The sequence below is a fragment of the Canis lupus genome, chromosome 5 (assembly GCF_048164855.1).
Source record: "Canis lupus baileyi chromosome 5, mCanLup2.hap1, whole genome shotgun sequence".
NCBI lineage: Eukaryota > Metazoa > Chordata > Mammalia > Carnivora > Canidae > Canis > Canis lupus.
Genome location: NC_132842.1, coordinates 33,360,017 through 33,371,908, shown reverse-complemented (window position 1 = coordinate 33,371,908; position 11,892 = coordinate 33,360,017). Strand labels below are relative to the sequence as shown.

General features: G+C 39.7%; 1 pseudogene; it reads right to left on the bottom strand.

The window, feature by feature from the left end:
• Positions 1-2,908: 2,908 nt before the first annotated feature.
• Positions 2,909-3,844, bottom strand: LOC140632933 (high mobility group protein B1 pseudogene; annotated as a pseudogene).
• Positions 3,845-11,892: the final 8,048 nt, after the last annotated feature.

The following is an 11,892-nucleotide window of genomic DNA, read 5'->3' as shown; positions in this document are numbered from 1 at the left end:
TTCAAATAAATTTAGTATGCCATATTTCTGGATTAGGTGAATTGTAAAAATTTAGCAAAAAAAAAAGAATTACAGCTCATATATATATATACATATATATTGCATCATGTATATGAATTACATCAACTGCTAATACACCCATACAAAATCTGTGTTCAATAAATGTGTATATCAATCTTCAATATTATTTGGGCATTTTTGTAAAAGTCTAGTGATATATTTGTATAATTCTTAGGTCACCCAGACTTATGATATTTTAATAGAAAGAAGACATTTATTTTCACCTTACATGTAGATAACAGAATGCACACTTAGGGATAAGAGTTTATAAAGTCCTCTCAATACTTCTATTGGATTTCTAGTTTCCAAATGCTAGTTCAATCATGTAAAGATATTATTTCAGCACTTTATTGCTTAAAATTAAGAGTGCTGCTCTCATCTAGCAGAGATTCCAATTCTGATCCCCACCATTCAAGGACTTCACAGTAGTTAGCAATCTGAGCATCAGAGAATGACCTTGAAATGCCCTATTCTTCCTAGGGATACTTTCTTTCTGATGACGGTATTTGAATAAACCTAATTAATCCTCTTCATCCCAAAGCATATTTGTTCAGCAGCAACTGGAAATCCTTATGTGTCAAGAGACCGTATCTATATTTTTGTATCCTAAAGAATCATGATAAATGCAAACCACAGGAGAATATGCAAAGTATTCGCCAGGTGAGGAAGGAAAGAACGAGTGGCTTCTCAAGATTCTGCTTCTGTTGGGCTCTATTCTTAATTCTTTCAGGAGTATCTGTAATGGATATCCCCAATATATTTAGGCTAATCTTTTCCTCAAAAGAATATATCTATCTTTTTCTATACATATGATATAAAAACTTAAGACATGGATATTTTTGAATTAGTATCTTAAGCTATGAAGCGACAAGGCTGGTGTATTCCTTTTTAATGATATAATGTGATAGTACATTATCATTATAGTATAGTACATTATAAAGGGAAGGGGCAATATCATGAGTAAATATTAAACAATAACTTATATATTTTAAAAATACAAGAAGATATGGAATTAAAAGTTTATAAGGCTAACTTTCTTTCCTGAATTGTGACATCAAATCTCCTAAGTAGTCTATAGAAACTGTGAAAGAAACTTTACTCATATTGGATGTTTCATTGGCAAATTTGCTTTGTTCATGTCTCCACAGCCCATCTAATTCAGTAATCCTGCAGCTGGATATTGGAATAACTACAAATTTGAAACTGACTCAGAAAAAAATATTTATTGGTTAAATTAAGGTGAATAAAATCATTGGGAATACTCTCTAACTCTTGATATAATTGATGATAACATGGAACAGTATAAAATCAAAAGTAAAAAAAAACTTCATGAGATAGAAATTATTTCTCTGGAAATTTCAACGCAGGTATGTATCACAAACTTCAGGTTTCTGTGTGAGAGTGTGATGACACAGCTGGGTCAGATGTCATGGGTATGTGTGTGCACAAGTGTGTGAGTATGGGTATGTGTGTGAGCTGTGCGAGTGCATTCATGATCAGTGTCTGATATCAACACGGGGATCCACGGAGCACAGACATTTGTAAATGCATCCGAAAACATCACGTTCGCTCAAAGATATTATGACTTATTAAAATGAGTTTATATAAACTCCATGGAATATTATTATTTATTCTTCTCAAAATGTGTTCATTTTGTTTGGACATAACCTTTGCTGGAAAACGCCAAAAGCATTTAATACACTGAGCATCAGTGTCCAGTAGGATTGTTTAAGCAAGGACGTAAGTCTTAAAAAAGTGTCAAATAGAGGTAGAAACTCAAAATATGTATTTGGATTTTACAAGTTATAGCTTCTTTGTTGGTAAAATGATATTTAAACATGATAAAATGTTTTTGCTTGCCAGGGTCTATTTGAGGTCGGCCACGCAGAGAGGGGAGTAATCTGTAGGGTAGTGGGGAGGGTGGTCTGGACCTGTTGAATCTCCCTGCTGAGGACCTCTGATCCCACACAGCCATGCAAACCAGGCCCTCTGAACTGAAGTCCTACTTCACAGCATCTGGAAACAACCCTGATCAGACGATGCGTACATATGAGATGTGACAGCCTGGAATAGAGAATGTCACCTGGGAGCAAGTGGATGAAGGGGTCGCTGATCAATCCAACTGAACAAAACACAGAGGTCACATTTTTTTCCCATTTGTTTCTGTGATGTTTCACTTATTCAGAAAATCAATCGCAGGGGAGGGAGTATTTATTAAAATGGACAGATGTTAGGAATCTTCTCTTGGAAATCAAGTATGGGCAATTAGGTCATGAGCAAATGCATAGCAATAAATGGGAACACATATAGAATACATAATATGTTATGTATTTTATACCCCCTTTTCTGAGACCCCCCCCCCCAAATAGTCTTAGACATAGAGCCAGCTCAGCACTCTGCAGGTTCTCCAGAACCGTGACTGTTTCACTATCACAGATCAATTCGAGGGGGAGTAGTGCTCATAAGCTGGATGGTTGTCACCAGGCCCTCAAGGTGACAAATGATGTTCGGAGGGTGTCTTCTATGATAAAGAAATTTCTGGATCTTTCCTTTTTTTTTTTCTAATAAAAAAATTGTATTTACTTAGAAACGTTCAGAATGTCAACAAGACAGTTGCAACTTTTTTTTTTTTTTTTGCAATTACAGAGTGGTATTCAGTTAACAGAACAACAATTATTTCGTAGAAGCTGCATCAGAGACAACTGAAGATGGAAAATTACCATCCCCATATATAACTAATTTGTGCTGTGCACCAAAGAACCTGCTTTAAATTTCCATGGCAAATTAAAACCCCCATACATACTGTACCAGGCGAGGTTAGTGGGCATTGAAAATACCACTGGGACAGGGCTATCTAAAGACATATCCGGTAGTGTGTTAACTTTACTAAAAAAGACACTGTACAGTTTAAAAAGAAATCTTACACAGCCTTACATTTCAATTTTTTTCTTTACAAGGAGTGAGTTGTGCACAGGGGGGTTAAATGCTTTATAGACAAGAAAAAAAAAACTGCGCTGGAACCAACTTATTCATCATCTTCATCTTCATCTTCATCTTTTTCATCTTTTCTCCTCCTCATCCTCTTCATCTTCCTCGTCTTCTCCTCTTCCTTCTTTTCCTTGCTCTTTTCCGCCTTGACAACTTCCTTTTTTGCCGCATCAGGCTTTCCTTTAGCTCGGTGTGCAGCAATATCCTTTTCGTATTTTTCCTTCAGCTTAGCAGCCTTCTCTTCATAAGGCCGCTTGTCATCTGCAGCAGTGTTATACTCCACATCTCTCCCAGTTTCTTTGCAACATCACCAAAGGATAGGCCAGGATGCTCTCCTTCGATTTTTGGGCGATACTCGGAACAAAACAAGAAAAAGGCCGAGGGAGGCCTCTTGGGTGCATTGGGATCCTTCAACTTCTTTTTTGCTACCCCTTTAGGGGGGACATAAGTTTTCATTTTTCTTTCATAACAGGCCTCGTCCACCTTAGCCGTGTCTTCAAATTTTCCTTCCTCTTTAGCAGACATGGTCTTGCACCTTTCTGAGCACTTCTTAAGAAACTCTGAGAAGTTGACTGAAGCCTCCGGGTGCTGCTTCTTGTGCTCCTCTCAGCAAGTTTGCACAAAGAATGCATATGATGACATTTTGCCTCTCGGCTTCTTAGGATCTCCTTTGCCCATGTTTAATTATTTTCCTCAGCGAGGCACAGAGTCGCCCAGTGCCCGTCTGGCTCTCACTTGCCCCGGCGCTGTCTCTATGGAGCTCCATGTACCGCAGTGGCTGTGAGAGCAGGAGCCAGACCGGTCTTTTCTTCTCAAATGAATAAAAATGTCCCGAGTGAAGGTGTGTCCCACGTCCGTCTATAACCTCAGTGACACCTGCCAGCTCCCTGTGCGAAGTGGGCACCACCAGTCTCCACTGCTCTGCCACGGTTCGTGCATCTGTTTTATGGGACCAGTTCCCATCTCAGACCAGAGAACACCTGCTGTGATAGCAACCCTCTGCCGCTGCTGACCACTGTATCACCTGGGGCTCTTTTTAATAAATGTCAATATTTGGGACACGTCCCAGGATGCTTTGCTTCATTGATCTGGGACAAGGTCCAGGCATCAGCACTTTAAAAACTGAACAACCATTTCTAATATGCAGCCGCATCAGGGAGGCAGTGTTCTAAGGGATCCCGGCCCATGCTTTGGGTTCTCTCGTATTGACAATCTTATCTTGCTTCTTGATGAACTCCTTATCCTCAGCCATGATTATTCCATATTCCTTCTATCTTTGGGCTTCGATTTTTATATTAGAAACCCAAAATATACCTGCACCTATTCTAAGAATGGATTCCTTTTCTTATTTTTATCAGGATTCTTGGAAAATTGAAATTCTGTTCAGGCTTGGGGTGTACGTCTCAGATATCCATGACTTTGCTACCTGTATTGTTAAGCAAAGCTTTGTCCTTGATTCTGTATGAATCTTACCTTCTCACCACCTTCCAATTAAGACAAGGACCCTTGAAGTCAATTATTTGTAAATTATCATTTTTGTCTGGAATTTTCCTGTCGTTTTCTTTTTTTCTTCCAGACTTGACCTTTTCCACTTCATGTTCCAGAATCCATCTCCCTCACTCCAGTAGGTGGGTCTGCATCTGTCATGTTCATGCTGATTTGCTCATTTCAAGCACAACAAATGAGGCCATGACCAGGGATGTCTGAGATGTGGCAACGGGAAACACATAATACAGAGTCACGGGGAGCTAGATGGGACAAATTGGCCACAGTGCAATGTTGCAGAGTACAGTGACTGTGTTTATGGGAATGGAAGCTTGTAGAATTCTCCAAAGAAGAACTTCAAGGACTCGTATCTTAGTCTGTGCAGTTATTGCAGAAGAGGCAGGCATGGGCAGCATGTCCGTTAGGCAGGTGGTTGGCTAGGTGTCTGCTCCTCTTCACATACTTGCAAAGGTGTTCTCACCAAACCTCATATAGGTAAACCATCAGCGTGAGAGGCAGGCTGCAAATGTTCCTCTTCTTCCTATTTTTTTGTTCTTTAAATCTTAGCCAGCCATGAAAATGAAATGAGCTTAAATCCAAGTTGAATGATTTGAAATCATTTAAAAATATTTAGGTCAAATGCTTATCTTTTGGATGGATTGAAATCTCTATTAGAGGAGCCCATGTAAGGACTAGCAACACGAGGACCTTGTTTTTACATCACGTTTCGGAATTCCAAAGTTAATTGTGTCTCTTAACCCTCCCTGTGCCACATGGTAATATCTAGGACCTTCCTGACTGCAAGCAAATGATTTTTCTGCCGTGACACAAGAAAAGGGCTAAGGAACCAGAAAGGCAGGAAAATTGAGTTGGCATAATTCTCTATTTAATGTCACATTTCCAGGGACAGAAGAATTTATAGAATTTTGTCAGATCGAGATGCACTTTGAATATCAAGAGGAAAGTAGTCCGTGTGCAAATAACAGGACAGTGCAAAACAAGGCCGTGAATGATTTTGCAAGATGTAGAGTGCATGTAGTGTCTTCTGTTCTGCAGGACGATTAAGAGAACGTTGATCTACTCATCTACTGGTGGGCGCCTCTACTGGTAGGTACCTCTCTTTGTGCCCGGACAGGCCTCAGATTACCTAGATGTTGGTAAACATCTAGTAATTGTTTGCCTCGAGTCCCGTTCATCCCTCACTCTGCAACATGGGAAGTGCTAGAGGTGAGCACTGCCTGGACCCCCACCTGCACCCGACGGCAGAAACCCAGCCGGACTCCACACTCTGTGTGTGGCATCTCTACGGGCCGTCTTCAAATTCTCTCTGGTTACAAAATAAAACATGAATAAATGCATAAATGCATATGTTTCTGGAAATATAATTAGCATGTATACAGCAACAGGATACACCGAAAAGTAAGAAAGACCAGTGTCCATTCCTCTTTTTCTCTCTCATTTCTATATCACAGGCCACTTAATGGGGTGAGTGTGTGCCAGGGAATTTCTAACATCTTGAAACCATACTCAGCGCCTTATATATGGGGAATATTTTCCCAAACTAATACAAATAATTGTTTGCATTTCAGTGGATGTTTCAACACAGAGTTAACACAGACCTTAATATGGGTACTTACATCTTGCATGGTGCTTCTGTCACCAGTGTGCTTGAAGACAATGCGATTTCCTGAGTGCTCTCATTTTGGTAATTTTTTTTTAAGGTTTTAGAACAGTTAACACTAAAACAACAAGGCTGTGTAGAGCTGTTTAAAAAAATCTACTAATGCTCTTAAATTTATTTAGAAAAACATATTCAAAGGACTAAATACATCTATGGTTAAGATAAATGAGAAAAGTGAGAGACATATTAACTCTACCCAAAGAAAAAGAGTAAGCACCAAGGAAAATATTCAGATTTTATGGTATTTTTAAAAAGTGCTTGTAATCCAGAAATCCTATATTAATAGACAATTCTACAAAGAGCCATTCAAATCTCAGGGATGGTGAGAACTGAAGATGCTGGATCTGTATCTTTGCAAAGTCTCTTCTGTAGTCTTTACCTGAACTATTATTGGACATGCGCAGATTTTTTCTTTAACTTACTAATTTCTTGCAAACTAATTCTTTTCATGCCCACATACAAGTCACTGTGCAAACTGGGAAGCTACATTTTTGCCTACATACTTCCGTGCTCACACAAGGAGGGTTATACCAAATACACACACTACTCTGTATGTGGGCTGCTTCCCTCATGTCCTTTAAATCTATGTAGAGTTCCATTTTTGAGGAAGGAAAGCTTAGCAATGGTCTCTGCTCAGTGTGTCCTATAAATTGATCCTTTACTTTTCCAAGATTTTCTCTTTACTCATGGGAGTGCCAATTTTTCATGTCTTTCTAAATATATTTCCTCTCACCAAAATTACTTTTGGTAATTGGATAGATTTTTCTCTTTTTTTAAAATATTTTTTAAAAATTATTTATTTGAGAGAGAGTAAGAGAGGGAGTAGAGGGAGAGGGAGAGAATCCAAGCAGACTCCATGATGATCACAGAGCCAGACACAAGGCCTAGTCTCACAACCCTGGGATCACGACCTGAGCCGAAATCAAGAGTCAGATGCTCAAATGACTGAGCCACCCAGGTGTCCCTGGATAGATTTTTTTCTTTTCTCTTTTTCTCTGAAGTTCATAATTTCTGAAATATTTTTCACTCAAATTGTCTAAGAGCCCATGAGCTGGAGAATGAAGTTTTGTATAAAGGTGTTACTGGTGCCATTAACAAAGTAATTATAAAGGCAACCAACATTTAGAAGTGAGGCTTCTTCTCAGGGCACTCAGGCTTGTGTCTGTATCCTTATTCCCAGTCCCAGGTGGGCCCCTTGACCTGGGACTGCATCTTGGTGGCAGGTTGGAGGGGAGTATGCAACTGAGTCACCCCCTGGTCTGCTAAAAGACAAAACAAAACAAACAAAACCCCAAAACCCCAAAAAAATAAAAAAAATAAAAACCTGCCTAATTTTTTTCTTACTTGGTTTCTTTGCAAGGAAAGTTCAAATCTTTTTGTGAAACCTCAGCAGGACTATTGATGATGGTTCTAGCCTCAGAAATATGGCAATCCAGCTTACAGGTTCAGTTTGTTTTTGAAAAAGGTCATCGACCAGATGTTCTATTAAGCAGTTCAAAATAACTTTTGGAGAGAAGATCCTTATGATCTCATAGAGTCATATATTATTCAACCCAATCTTTTTTTTAATAACTGGTTTAAGTTCCATATTAATTGACATTCCAATAAGGTAGGAAATAAAGATTCAATTTTCTGTGCTAACATCATGCTGACTTTTAATATAAAAGATTTATACAGAAATACTTGTTCTGTAGAACATATTTTGTAATTACAACCTAAAAAACACATTGATGATACCTTCGATGTAGAATTAATGACATTACAATGCTTATTATTGATTTGTATAATGGGCAACATAATAAGCATTATTGATTTTCCCATTACATTCCAAATAAAAATGTTTCTCCAATAATAATACAAAGTCTCCTTAATGAAGGATTGTTGAGACCCTCAAGTGAATCCAAAGCACTTTCACCTACTTCTGCTAGCTCCTGGTTGAAGCAACCAACCCTGAAGACGATCAAGGGAATGATTTAAAACCAAGCATGGGCAGTCACTCTGGAAAACTGTGTGGAGGTTCCTCAAAGAGTTAAAAATAGATCTGCCCTATGACCCAGCAATTGCACTGCTGGGGATTTACCCCAAAGATACAGATGCAGTGAAAAGCTGGGACACCTGCACCCCAATGTTCACAGCAGCAATGTCCACAATAGCCACACTGTGGAAGGAGCCCCAGTGTCTACCGACAGATGATGGATAAAGAAGATGTGGTCTATGTATACAATGGAATATTCCTCAGCCATTAGAAATGACAGATACCCACCATTTGCTTTGATGTGGATGGAACTGGAGGGTATTATGCTGAGTGAAGTAAGTCAGTCGGAGAAGGGCAATCATTATATGGTTTCACTCATTCGGGAAATAGAAGATATTGTGAAAGGGATTATAGGGGAAATGAGAGGAACTGAGTGGGGAAAATTAGAGAGGGAGATAAACCACGAGAGACTCCTAACTCTGGAAAACGAACAAAGGGTAGTGGAAGGGGAAGTGGGTGGGGAGATGGGGTGACAGGTACTGAGCGGGGCACTTGATGGGATGAGCACTAGATGTTATACTATATGTTGGCAAACTGAATTTCAATAAATAAATACATAAATAAATAAATAAATCTAAGTAAAAATTAAAAAAACAAACAAACACGGAGAATTTGCAAAGGGGGTGGTATCTGCTGAAGGAGACTTTGAGAGTTTCTTTACCAAAACAAATGACATAAATGAAATAATGCCCACGTTCTAATACACACATCCTGTGAATGTGACCTTGTTTGGAAAAAAAGGGTCTTTGCAAATGTAATTAAGTTAAGGAGCTTATACTGAGATCACCCTGGATTATCCAGGGGACCCTAAATCCAATGACAAATGTCCTCATCAGAGGCAGAAGAGGAGAAGACACGGGCATACACAGAGGCTGAGGAAATGTGACCATAGAGGCAGAGAGTGGAGAGATTCATCCAAAAACCAAGAATGCTGAAGGTCACCAGAGCCTGGAAGAGACAAGGAAGGATCCTCCTAGAGTTTCCAGCGGGATGTGGCTCTGAAGACACCTTGAGTTTGGATTCTTGTACTCTAGGACCTTGAGAGAATCAACTTCTGTTATTTCAAGCCACCAGTTGGTGATCATTTGCTCTGGCAGGCACAGGAAAGCAATCCAAGGAAAGGCTCCCACAAGCAGGAATGCCCAATGAGATGAAGAATCATCTGAAAAGCTGGTAAGGGGCTTCCAACGCGGTTCTGCATCATCGTGGACTCCCTGAGGCCTTCTGGTGCGTGGGTCCCGCAGGAAAAAATACAAGCATGTTAAGAAACAAACTTTGCCTGTGTGCTTGGGAGATTTAATGCAGCAGATACAGTAACAAGACTGCTCAGGAAAAGCAGAAGACCGGAAGGAAAAGTAATGTCATCGATTTGACTAGAATCTAGTTCATGCCAGCAAAACCCCGACATCGCGTTCCTATCGGAAGCCCTACATGGAAGTCAAATGAAAACCAAGAGGTTGCTTGCTGTGCAAACATTGGAACGAGGGAGATGAGTTAGCTGACATGATTTGATGACACCCACGCTAAATAGCCCAAAACATCTATTTCACTGTGGCAATTTATTACCAAGAAGATTAGGATACTGAACATCCATTTTAAGGCTTTAGTCTTTTGATGTCACTGGAAATATGTATTTTCTCTTTCTTTCTCAATCCCCTCAATGCAAACCACAAGGCTCCCTTTTATAGACCCCTCCACTCTTGGGACACTTGGTTACCTTAATCAGATCCCGACTGGTCTTCCTAGTCCGGGGGACTCTTCAGAGCCTTCAAATGACTTTACGATTTCTTCTGTTCTGACCTGCTAAGACTTCACGTCGGAGCTCCCCTTTCTGAGGACATCCTGCCCCTGGTCCCAGTTCTCGTGGGCAGCCGCCCGACACCCTGGCTGCTCAGGAAGCTGGGTTTCCAGCCACGGAGGTGCAAGTGCCTCTGGCGGTGCTCTTATCTTCACTCATCACTAATCCAAATCCAAAGTCACAAAATTTTCAAGATAAAATTAAATTGGATAGAAAAGGCGGCTGACCTTCCGATAAAGTCATTTTAAAGAATTTCAGTTAGATGTGACAAAATAAGAAGCTACAAATGTAAGGCTGCTCCAGAGGGAGAGCTGATAAATGGCCAAGAAAGAGACTTCTTTCTCTAAAATTATTCGGTCTTTGTTACCAAGAGAAAAATAATCACATATTAAGCCAAATATGCTCTTTGCGCATTTCCTACTGTGAAAGAGGAACTTGTTTTCCCAGGGGGAAAAAAAAAAAAAAACTGCTGCACCTGGAATATATAGTTCACGCCATTCACGAGAGACATTGAAAGCCTTATTCATAAAAGGCCAAATATTAGGTACGTGATAAAAACTGAAAATTAAGTTTTTGTTTTCAAAGAACTTCTTTGGCTGCCGTATTTACTATATTCTGGTTCCGTAATTATTCCGAATTTACCATATAAAAGACTTTCAATTACAGCTTTAGGATGAAGTGACTACTTAGCATGCATACAAATTGAAAATCCTAACTTCCTCTATTCTAAGGCCTTCTGCTGATGAAATGTAATTCTTATTTTTAGATTTTAGAAGATGGAAGTTGTGGTCAGAAAAATTGCTGGAGCGTATTTGCGGTTCCACTTAAATTAAACGATACCCTATTTATTTCTCAAGTAAATTGGTTTTCACAAGTATCTACCAGCAGATTAGACACAAGCTCCTTTTTCCCCCACACATACATAATCTATTTTTGGTGACATTTTCAATCAGTGATTCAGCAGAGGGGCACAGATACCCTAAATCATGAGAATATTAATTCAGGATCTCCTCAGAAAGTCGTGCTCTGTGATGTTTCTCCTTCCAGATGAGCAGTCCAGGCAAAATGGCTTGGATTCCCTGAATGTACTTTTTTTTTTTCTCCCTGAAGCCTCACTGACACACACACACACACACACACACTCAGAGCACACACTCTGGTCTAAACTCAAATTTTATTTATCAGGGTTATGCCATTTTTTAGCTTTATTTAGCTATAATTGATGTTCAGAAACCTGCACACATTTAAGGTATTCATCTTGATGAGTCTGAACACGTGCATATACCCGTGGTACCACGACCACAACCAAGGCACTAAAAATATCTATAACCTCCAGAAGTGTGCCTGTGTCCTTTCATGAGTGTGTGTGTGTGTGTGTGTGTGTGTGTGTGTGTGCTTTGCAGTGAGAACACCTAACTTGAGCTCTATACCTTTTACCTGCTTTAAAGTGAAGACTACAGTGTGTTAACCAAAGGGACAATGACACATAGCAGGTCTTGACAATTTATTCATCCTACGCAACGGAAACTTCATGCCCACTGAACAACTTTTCTCTCCCCTCACCCCCAGGCCCTGGTAACCACCACTCTGTTCTCTACTTCTCTGAGTTTGACTATTTTAGATACTTCATATAAGTGGAATCACGCAGTATTTGTCCTGTGGCTGACTTATTTCACTTAGCATGATGTCCTCTAGGTTCACTCATCTTGTGGCAAATAGAATTTCCTCCTTTGACTACATCAAACTAAAACGCCTTTTCACAGCAAAAGAAGCAATCGACAGAGTGAAAAGATAACCAATGGAACAGGAGGAAATGTTTGTGGACCATCCATCAGATGTGGGGTT